The sequence below is a fragment of the Monodon monoceros genome, unplaced genomic scaffold (genome assembly GCF_005190385.1).
Source record: "Monodon monoceros isolate NGI ecotype Baffin Bay Population unplaced genomic scaffold, NGI_Narwhal_1 Super_Scaffold_11, whole genome shotgun sequence".
NCBI lineage: Eukaryota > Metazoa > Chordata > Mammalia > Artiodactyla > Monodontidae > Monodon > Monodon monoceros.
Window position 1 is genome coordinate 35951176 of NW_021703767.1, and position 11097 is coordinate 35962272.

An 11097-nucleotide genomic window follows, 5' to 3' on the forward strand; every position below is an offset into this window, starting at 1 on the left:
CACACCATTGTAAAGCAATTATATTCCAATAAAGATGTTAATAAAAAAAGAATAAAATAAAATAGAGACTTAAAAGTTTAAAAATCAAGTTTATCCCCAAATTTTGCATTTATTTCTTTTATTACAGTGAATTAAGGGAAATCTTCTTTTAAGACTAAAACTTATTGCAAGTGATAATCATGTAATCTTACTTGAGTCAGGAAAAAGCTACATGAAAATGCTGTAGGGGTCATTTCAGAGAAACACGCAAATGTTCTACCAGGTTAAGTCACTGCATTTGTCTGCTCTATTTAATTAATCCTTTCTTCTTTCTCTTAAATTATTACTGTTATTTCTATACCATGTCTTCACAGACTAATCAGAGAGAGTAACTGACGGACCTCATTTCTTATATCTGGATCAGAGAAGGATGTCTTCTTTTTTAAATTTGATTCCTAAATAACTTTACTATCTCCTTATAAAGCTGAACATTTCTATGGCATTTAACCTGTGTGGGTTAAAAGAGAAAAAAATAACATGAACAAAGCTAAATTGGTTGAAGTCAAAGAGAAATTGCACCACACTTGTTAAAAATGGCAAGACAGATTTTGTATGAGATACTGCAGTGGGAGAGAGAAACTTCAGTATAGAACATAGCTCAACTCTGATTATGGCCAGGACAGGTGGGGATTTGCAGCAAAAGGGCAGAATGAAGGGGTCAGTGGATGGAAAATTACTAAGAGGAACTTGATTATATACAAAGGTAGGGTGGGTGGTGAGGAGATTGATTTTATATTAAGGGTGAGATTGATTTTATATTAAGGGTGATTTTATATTTTTATATTCAGTAAGTGGACAATAAATATAAAATATTAAAATCAAAATAGGTCTGTTTTAAAATTGCAGAATAATAGTTTCTGTGATTACAATCAAGAGAAAATATTCTGATGGTATAATTTTTAACTTCAGTCAATCAAGGTCAGAAAAAGAGAACAGAAAAGGTCAAAAAGCCCTTACAATGCATAAAATTTTAAATCAGGGATAGCCCATATAAGTCATTCAAGTGTTTAATTTGAATGCTTCATGCAGTTTCTCCAAACTAAACAAATTGCTTCGGAAGATTAATTCAACTACATGACTTTACGTTAGATATTCAGAACTGTCTTACTGTTTCAAGGGTCTTAGTTTTCTCTCTGCAGTCATTGAGTCATTAGTTGATCCCTTCAAGGCATGGAAGAGAAGAATGTTAGCCCTAACACTCTCCATTCTAAACTCTCTCTCACTACCACTGTCACTGTTAATGATAGTTCAACTGTTGTCTTAGAAAAAGTAAGGAGGAATGAATTTACAAAGTGAATATTTGGTAATCTCTCTCCTTGACCATACTGCCTCTAGTATGACTTTTTCTCCTGTCTCTATGCCATATCACCTCAGTCAGAACCAAGCATATGACCTTGAAACTTAGTGATAAAATAACAACTTAAATTTTAATATACTTATGATTGCTGTTTTCTTAAATAACTTCCTTAGTCTTCATAGGTCATAGGTCATGCTGTGTTTGGTTGAAGTTCAATAACTCAATCAGTGAATCAAGAACTGAAATCTTTTATCCATCTACACTTTCTTGATAGATAGGCTGAGGAAATAAATAGTTAAAAATAAATAAATGCAAAATAAATTCATTTTTACTTAGTATCTGTCTAATCAAAAGCCCTCAAGTTACCTAGAAATGATCAGAGGGTGGGAGGAATCAATATAAAAATTATCATGCAAGTCAACATACACTTAATTGATAAATTATATGGCTTCCCTTCTTTCATCAAGCATTTATTTAATACAGTTATGCCTTAGGTGCTCTGCTATGCATTGTAATAGTGTTGATGAACAAGACATATTGCAACCCTGAAAAAATTGATAGTTTTATGGGACTACTATGAATTATAATAGTTGATCCCAGATGCTGCTTTGGTAAAAGGAACAGCAACCTACCACAGGCTTCATAAAGAACATGTGTGTGGGGTTTCCCTGGTGGCGCAGTGGTTGACAGTCTGCCTGCGGATGCAGGGGACGTGGGTTCGTGCCCCGATCCGGGAGGATCCCACATGCCGCGGAGCGGCTGGGCCCGTGAGCCATGGCCGCTGAGCCTGCGCGTCCGGAGCCTGTGCTCTGCAACGGGAGAGGCCACAACAGTGAGAGGCCGCCCCCCGCGTACCGCAAAAAAAAAAAAAAAAAAAAAAAAAGAATATGTGTGTGGCTGTGTCTCTGGATATCTGTGTGTGTGTGTGTGTGTATGGTGGGATAAGGTGGTTGACAGTGGGAGTAAAGATGATGTAGGCAGATGTAATACACACTACATTGCAAGGGATGTGATGTGGACTACAAATTCTTTAGGACTTCAGAGAAATAAAATATTAAATTAGACTGGTCTGAATGCGATTGATTTAATCAGTGTGATTTCTGATTCAGCATCTGGATTCTGGCCTATTCTTGCAGACATGTATGCTTTCTTGTGCTTCCTACTTATATAATTTTTATCTTTCTGTAAGTTTTAATTAAAATTCCACTACTTTAAGAAATTTCTTAAAGTTTGGTATCCGTGAGTATCACTTGTCAGGCTTGTAAGAGCAGATTGTTCTGACTGTGTAGAGTGGGATCATAAATGTTCATTTCTAAAAGTTTTCATTTGATACTGCTGTTGTTGGTCCAGGGAACCTACTTTGAAAATCACCATCTTGGAAAAAAGCCTCTTAAATTTCTTTGGAGATAAGAAGTACTTGCAGTTTTTTGACACACACAGCTTTTTCAGTTTTAGACTAAACCTAGTAAATCAGAAGGTTCTCATAATTTGGCTGATAATTAAATCTATATATTTAACAAATATCCTAGTAAGATACTCTTCAAAAATCCTAAAATTATTTTCCTTTTACTGTTTTCTTGCCTCTTATCCTCACAGTAGTATTTGATATTTTTTTCTTTTCACCCGAGTGCCATCACATTCCTCACTGTGTCTCCTTTAGTCTTTTAATTTCTTTTTTTTTTTTTTGGTGTGTGTGAATCCTCATCCTCTCCTTGAATCTTAAATGTCAGGAAAGTAAAAACAACACAGGGTTTGGTCCTGATCATTCTTCCTTAAATGACCTCTTCCATCTTCTGGTATGTTAATTTTAGGGATTCTGGATATTATTTTTTCCAAAATTCATCTTGTTCAAAAATATAGGTAATTGAAATTTAAAAATAGTAAACACTAATAGATTTAACAATTATTAATATTTGCTATTTTTGTTTTTCCTCTTTTTGTTTTTCTACATTATTTGAAAATCAGTTAAAGAAATCATCATAATCTACCACTAGATAATTTAGCACACACCCCATATGAACAGGCATACATACTTACCATGCCATTTTCACACATAGGAAAATTTAAAATAATTACATAATATCATGTAATATCCATTTTATATTGACATTTCAGCAACGGATTTTCCCCAAAAGTCTGTGAAGTGTTTATTTCCTCTAATTCAGGATTTGATCAAGGTTCAAGAGTTGCATTTTTGGGGGTTAATGTCTTCATAGTTGCTTTTAATCTAGAACATTCCCATCCCTTACATATTTTATTTCACTGACACTTTAAGAATCTAGGACAGTTTTCTTGTAGAATATTCCACTGTCTGAAATTTCTCTCGTTGTATCTCTTAATTTTGGCAAGGATACTTTATAGGTGATGTAAGTTTCATGTTAATCAGGATGTACATAATGCCAGGATGCTCTAATACTGACAATTCTAAGTTTGATCATTTGGTTAAATGATAACCACCAATTCTCCAGTATGTTTCTTTTTTTCACTTTGTGAAGAGTATAATAATCTATATAGTAGTGATTTGAAACTTTCTGAATATCTTGTTATTCAAAAGGCTTTCACCCATTTTATTTGAAAATCTATTAATACTCCCTGCTTGAATTAATTCTTACAATGGGGATTTCAAAGTTAATGACTTTCTGATTGTATCAGAAATACACAGTGAATAGTACCAGATACTATGGTCCTCTTCACCTTAATGTGGAGGCAATCACTATGTTATCTCTTCAGCCCCCATTATTAATAATTTTCTAATATGATCTATTCACACTTTATCATACTGTAGGCTGGCCTTGAACACAATACTTCCTGAGATATTTGCCTGAAATAAGTCTTGCTACAAATGCAAAACTAAGATCAATTCAAAGAACTTGAATTTATTATAAACTTGACACTGTTTATCATATCCTGCTATTAAAAAATTTACTTTTGGACTATATTACAGCAGATAGCGTTTTGGATAGCATAATGCACTCTGCTAAGCATTTGAAATACATGAATTCAATTTTTTCCTTAAAATGACCCAATAAATATTAATAAAATTCCCATTTTATAGATGAGAAAATGGAGGCTGTAAAAAAGCAGTAACTTATCTTAAGTCACATAGCCATTAAGTGAATGCAAGCAAAATTTAATTTCAAATAATTCTCACTCTAGTGACTGCACCCTTAGCTTTACTGTTTTACTTGACCTCTCTACTTTGACATCATACAAATATCTTTAGAAGATGATTTCAAAATTGAACAAGTATCTTCCCCAAATAAGTTACTCCTATATTTCTGGCAAAACATACAGAATCTCATTTTCCCTTTCCTTCCACAAGCAGTACGTCATATAAACTCCAAAATATTTGCTTATCTACTAATCCCCTGTACTACTCTCCTACTGTCACTTTTTGTCTCTTTTTTTTTTTTTTTTAAACCTCCTATCCCAGTCACGTTTATGTGTGGGTACTATTTTTGCTGTTCCCTTTAAAAAAAATTATTTCATCCACATCTGAATCTGAAAAGATTGGTTTCAAAATATTTAACACATCTTATCTCCCTCAAACTTAATGGTGCTATACTTCCTAACAAATATTAGAAGTTCTGTCTTCTAGGAAGTTTGGGAGGTAAACAGTTGTTTCAGAATTTGGAGACTGTGAAACACCTCCTATTGCACGATAGGATGTTTTTGGAACATCTAAGCCTTTGTGAGTCTTCCTGTGACAAGTATAAAACAAACAGAAAAACACAATGTTAATCATAAGGGAGAAAAATGTAGAAATGTAAACCCTGATAATTAGCTTTCTTTTGTAAAAATCAAAGCTTATGGCCTACAATGGTTTTCACGGCAACATAGTGAAAACAGATGGCTAACACAGATTTGTTATGTAAGCATATTTCTACAACCCTCCATTTTTATTTTGTCTTGTAGAATTGTACATGAATTCTGACCTACATAACATTCTATTATTTTTTGCTATTCTTCCTCCATTGTCTCTATTCTCTAGTTACAAACAGAAACACTTTATCTCGGTCCAAATTACTTCCAGTTCATTGGAATTTCTCTAAATACAACTACTGAATTCTTACTCATAAACCAAGAGCCATATTAAATATTGCCTATATAAGCCCTGTATAAGAGAAATCCCTTCATTTATGTCATCCTTATAATGGGACCTCTGCTTCTCAAAACTTGGTTTGTAAATGGTGTCATAAAGAACTTGCCTGGCCTTTGTCTCTGGTTTCTAGAAGGTAACCCCCAAACCTTTTGAATTTACAGAGTAGTGAGTCTCTTTATTAGTCATGGTGGGCCCCCTTAGACCAAACCACAGAAGATGGTTTACACCAAAAACTGTGTCATGGTGGCACCTAGATGGTTTATGCTAAAGAGATGACTCAGGATGGGTCAGGCAATGGCAGAGAGACCATTCATGTTAATAGAGGGTTGGAGCTTTGAGCCATGTGAGGGCACTAGGCAGAGACTGAGTTAAACCACATAGTGATGATTCGATCAGTCATGCGTAGTGATGAAGCCCCAATAAAAATTATGAACACTGAAACTTGGATGAATTTCCTTGGTTGGCAATCCTTGTGTATTGTCACATATCAGTGTACTGGGAGGATAACACATCTCTTAGGAGGATGGGAACTTCACATTTAAAACCTTCTCAGACCTCATCCTCTATCTCTCACTTTGATAGGATTTGATTTGTATCCTTTGCTATAACTATAGCCATAATTATAGCCACTTTCCTGAGTTCTATGAGTTGTTCTAGTGAATTACAAAACTTGATATAGTCCATGAGGACCCTCAAATTTGTAGCCAGCTGGTCAGAAGTGAGAGTGGCCCTAGGGACATTCAAACCTGTGGCTGGTATTTGAAGTGAGGGCAGCCTTTTAGAAGACTATGCCCTTAACCTTAAGTTTGGCAAATTCATTGTAGGAACCAATTGCATCAGATTAACATGGGATATCTGAAAAATATCCTGTCCCCACATGTATGCTAAATCAAGATTATCTGTGTATGACCCAGCAGTCTTTAAGTTAGCCATGATCCCTCAAGCCTCTAAGGTATGAGAGCAATTGCCCCAGTGCATATCTCTAGTTAATTATCAAATACTTATAACAATATATCAAAATTATTTTATTAAATATCTATAATCCATAACATTAGTTTTTTTATGACAGGGAATATGTCTTATGCATATCTATATTCCAATTATCTGGTAGTGTGTCCAGCATATTGTCAAGGGCTTCAGGAATATCTGTTTACATTTTATACTTATATTTATATATGTTTTATATATGTATATATATCATTTCTCTATAATTATATAATTAGCCAATTTGAATATATAAATTATGCAATACTTATTTTGCTTTCAAATACCTAGCATATTTATTAAACAAATAATAATTAATATGTCATAGCATTGCTGAACTTTGAATTTATTATGGTAGTGTTTTATTTAAATGATAGATTTTGACAAACAAAATTCAGAATTTTAATTTCTATCTCAACACAAACATAAATGGTACTTGGGGAATAAAATTTCTCAGCTACACACAAATACTTTTAGAACCCTGACATTTCATCTCGTGTAAACATTTCACAAATCCTGTGGATTGCTCTGTACCAATTGTTCTTTAGTGACAGTTTTTTCAGTAGTCTTAGGTGTTCTCACAACTTTGATTGCATGTCAAGAATTTCAGTCTGGAGAAACGTTTCTTTCAAGATGATGTCTCTGAGTCCAAGACAATAAAATCTATCAGCAATCACTTCCATAATGACTGACAGAATTGATTGTCTATCAACATCATCGTGGTACTCATCAGAAATAGAATGTACAGTCAGGTCAGCATCTGTCATAGTAGGAATTTCAATGGTTGTTTTCTTCAGTTTTTGTTGACCTATTTATATGAACTATTGTCAGTCTTCTCATTAATCTGCATTTTCAAAATGCATATTTGAAAGGTAACTTGTATTTTGTCCTTATGAATTACACACCCTGCAAGATAGGTAAAATATTTTATATATGCTCACTAAAATCATTAGGATTATAATTCTATATATATTTCAATGTCTTCTGCATATGTCTATCACCTGTATAGCACTTTGGCTCTTTTTTATTGGTAGGTGCCAAAAGACATTTTTCAAAATAAAATCTAAGGGTTTTTTTTTGTTGCTGTTTAGTTAATAATACTGGCATTAATGTGTTTATATTTATATGTAATAAAATGAAAGGTGAAACCAAATTTCTTAAATTCCTTTTTTCAAATATAATTTCTCAACACTTTCCATAGTTACCTAAGTGACGTGAACATCGTACTCTTACATAATATCTTTCCTCTGGAGATTTAAATTCATTCCATGTTAAGAGAGTCATGACCTGAACTAGGTTTTCCTCTTGCATTTCATCTGTGGACAGTCATCTTTTTCTTACTGTAAGTATTCTCAGGAAACGTTTCTGGTCCAATCATCTTGTTTTTGTGGGAAAGTGATCTTTTAGCTCCAACGTAGTAATCAAAAACATTCACTTGCAGTTATTTCCACCTTTTGAAGCAGGCTTTGATGTCAGTGACTTTTTTACTCATGAGTCAGCATATTTCACTGTAAGAAACAAATCTGGGCAATGTTCGTGGGGATTATAAATAAAAAGATTAATTCTTACATAGAAGATGCTTAAAAATAAGTCTCAAGCATATTCCCTTTGTAGTGCTTTTATGGACTAAATTCATGTTGCTGTATGGGTTTTACAGCATATTGGAACAGAGTTTCAAAAGTGACATCACTGTGAGTCAACTTATTAAGCAATGTGACCCTGAAAGACATCATGGAAGTCCTATATTTTACAGTAATACTTCTTACATTAACATTAACTAATCACATGGTACCTAGATAAATTTAAAAAAATTAAGACTATGCAGAGGCCGTTTATCACACCCAGGAAGACCTAGAGTTAACATACATACAATACTAACAGTTAATGTCAAATTGAGATGTTTGTTTATGTATTGTATGCCTTGTGTCTCTTACTAAAGGAACAAAACTAATGTCAACTTGAGGATTTTTACTGCCCCAGGCAATCTGAAAAATGTCTCCTCCTCCTTCTAGCAAGTAATCACTTACATAATAAACAGTCACAAAACACTTTACTCTTCTAATATTTTGCTGCCCCAGGCAACCAGCTGTTCTACCTATATGGTACAGCCAGTCATAGCTACTGTGCATGTGCAGTTACAGTGGCTTACTGTAATAGTAATAAAGACACATAATATATTCTGACTCACAGCCTTGAAGAACTGCCAAGTACAGGGCAAGATTCTCATTATTTGAATTTTGACTTTATAGCTATTAAAAATGCCTTTATAAGGGAAATGGATTATATTATTCACAGCAGTTGTTTGAGGTATAAAGTAATTTGCTTTCAGATTTCTCTGATAGTTTTGGGATTAATAAATAAAAAATTTATACAAACTATGCTTTGTTAATGAAAATAATTATTTACTCATTCTGGATATAAGGCAATATTTATTTGCTGATTTGAAGAACTTATCAATATTTCTCTGTATCATGAATAACAGTATTTTCGAATTATACTAAAAAAACAGATAAGTAAAGTTGTAATTTATGAATATAAGTTATTTGTGAAAGAACACATTTATACAATTACAATATGATTATAAATGAATTTTTATAAAATAAAAATATATCCTTATATTTCTATTATGTTTTATAATATTTACTATGTGCTGTAATTGATCTTTTTTGTTTCTTTAATTTTTTCCTGGTTCTCTTACTAGATTGTAAGTGCTTTCAAGTCATGGTTCTGCTTTACATTACTTATACCTAAGTTCTACAAAGTATGCAGTCAGTAAGTGATGTTGATAAAGTTATTATTGATAATGGTTATTGTATTACTAATAGATTGCTAAATTTAGAACTTGAGCATAATACTGAAATTTTACCCAAACTGCCAATGTGAAAAGAGCACTTCTTGCACTTAAAAAAAATGGGTATTTCATCGGAGAAAAACATAGTAATAATTAAGGTAGGACAATAATAATGACTAGTCCAGATATAATCTACAGCCAGAGTCTTACAAAGTGACAAGAATACAGAGAATGTTCCATTGGTCTTTTGTTAGTCTCAATAGAAGGGATCAAAGAACAAATTCATTGCTGTAAATATAATTGTTATCTGAGGTATAAATAAGTTTCAGAGATTTCATGGAGGTAAAATTATCTTGGAAGAGCACCATTTCTGAGTAAAGCTTGAGATTATGTCCCCATCCTCACCAATAAGTAAGCTGGCATTGTAGAATAGTTTTAGTATGTGGTAAATTGTGTTTAAATTAATTATGTCCATCTTACAAACTTGATTTTCCTGTTTCAAAAAGTGTGAAAGAGAAAAAAAGGACTTATAGTGTTATGACACCTCGCCTCAAGAGATGTATCAGAGTTCAAATTTCTAAGAACATATGGAGATTTCTCTCATCTATTGTCAATCTTTGGGGTCTACAGTTTGAGATTTCCAGAACTCATTAAAATGTCAAATTTCAAAGAAATTGTCATTACTTCCAAAATCTCTGTACTTGCTGAAAATGTTACTCAGTTCCTTAACTTTTTCAAAAGCAAAGTTTTAAGAGCAAATTAATTAACTCTTTCATTCATAGAGATATTTCCAATAGCTACCTCTCCACTGCTCTCCACTTCCTCCTCACCCCCTCTTTCTCTCTCTCCTCCTGAGATATGAGAACTACTTCTATGTTTGGCTTCATCTCCCATTCTTTACAAATCCCTAGGCAGATAAACACACAAGTCTCTCATTTTTTCTCACTTCCTAGGAAGAATGAAAGTTACTCAGTAAGGAAGAAAGCTAGTTAGTATTCTTTAGTCTAGGGTGCTACATACCTTTACCAATTATAATTTCATCATTTGCCTGGAAATTCTATTTTATTTATTTTTTCTGTGATTTTTAAATTTTATTTTATTTTACACATTTTTTAAAGTTTACACTCCATTTACGGTTATTACAAAATATTGGCTATATTCACCATGTTGTAAAATAATTCTTGTAGCCTGTCTTACACACAATAGTTTGTAACTCCCACTACCCCACTCCTATATTGCTACTCACCTCTCTACTGGTAAACACTAGTTTGTTCTCCATATACGTGAATCTGCTTTTTCTTTGATATATTCACTATTTTGTTGTATTTTTTAGATTCCATACATAAGTGATATCATACAGTATTTGTATTTCTCTGATGTATTTTACTTAGCATAATGTCCTCCAAGTTCATCAATGTTGCCACAAATAGCAAAATTCATTCTTTTTTATGGATGAGTAGTATTCCATTGTATATACATACCACATCTTCCTTATCTATTCTTCTGTTGATGGACATTTAGGTTGCGTTCATACCTTGGCAATTGTAAACAGTGCTACTATGAACATTAGGGAACATGTACCTTTTCAAATTAGTGGTTTTGCTTTTTTCTGGATATATACCCAAGAGTAGAATTGCTGGGTCATATGGCTGTTGTAAGTTAGTTTTTTTGTGACATTTCCATAATATTTTCCACAGTGGCTGCACTAATTTACATTCCCACCAACAGTGTAGGAAGTTTCCCTTTTCTCCACATCCCTGCCAATAGTTGTTGTTTGTGTTCTTTTTGATGATAGTCATTCTGACAGGTGTGAGGTGGGATCCCATTGTGGTTTTGATTTTTATTTACCTGATGATTAGTGATGAGCATCTTTTCATGTGTCTG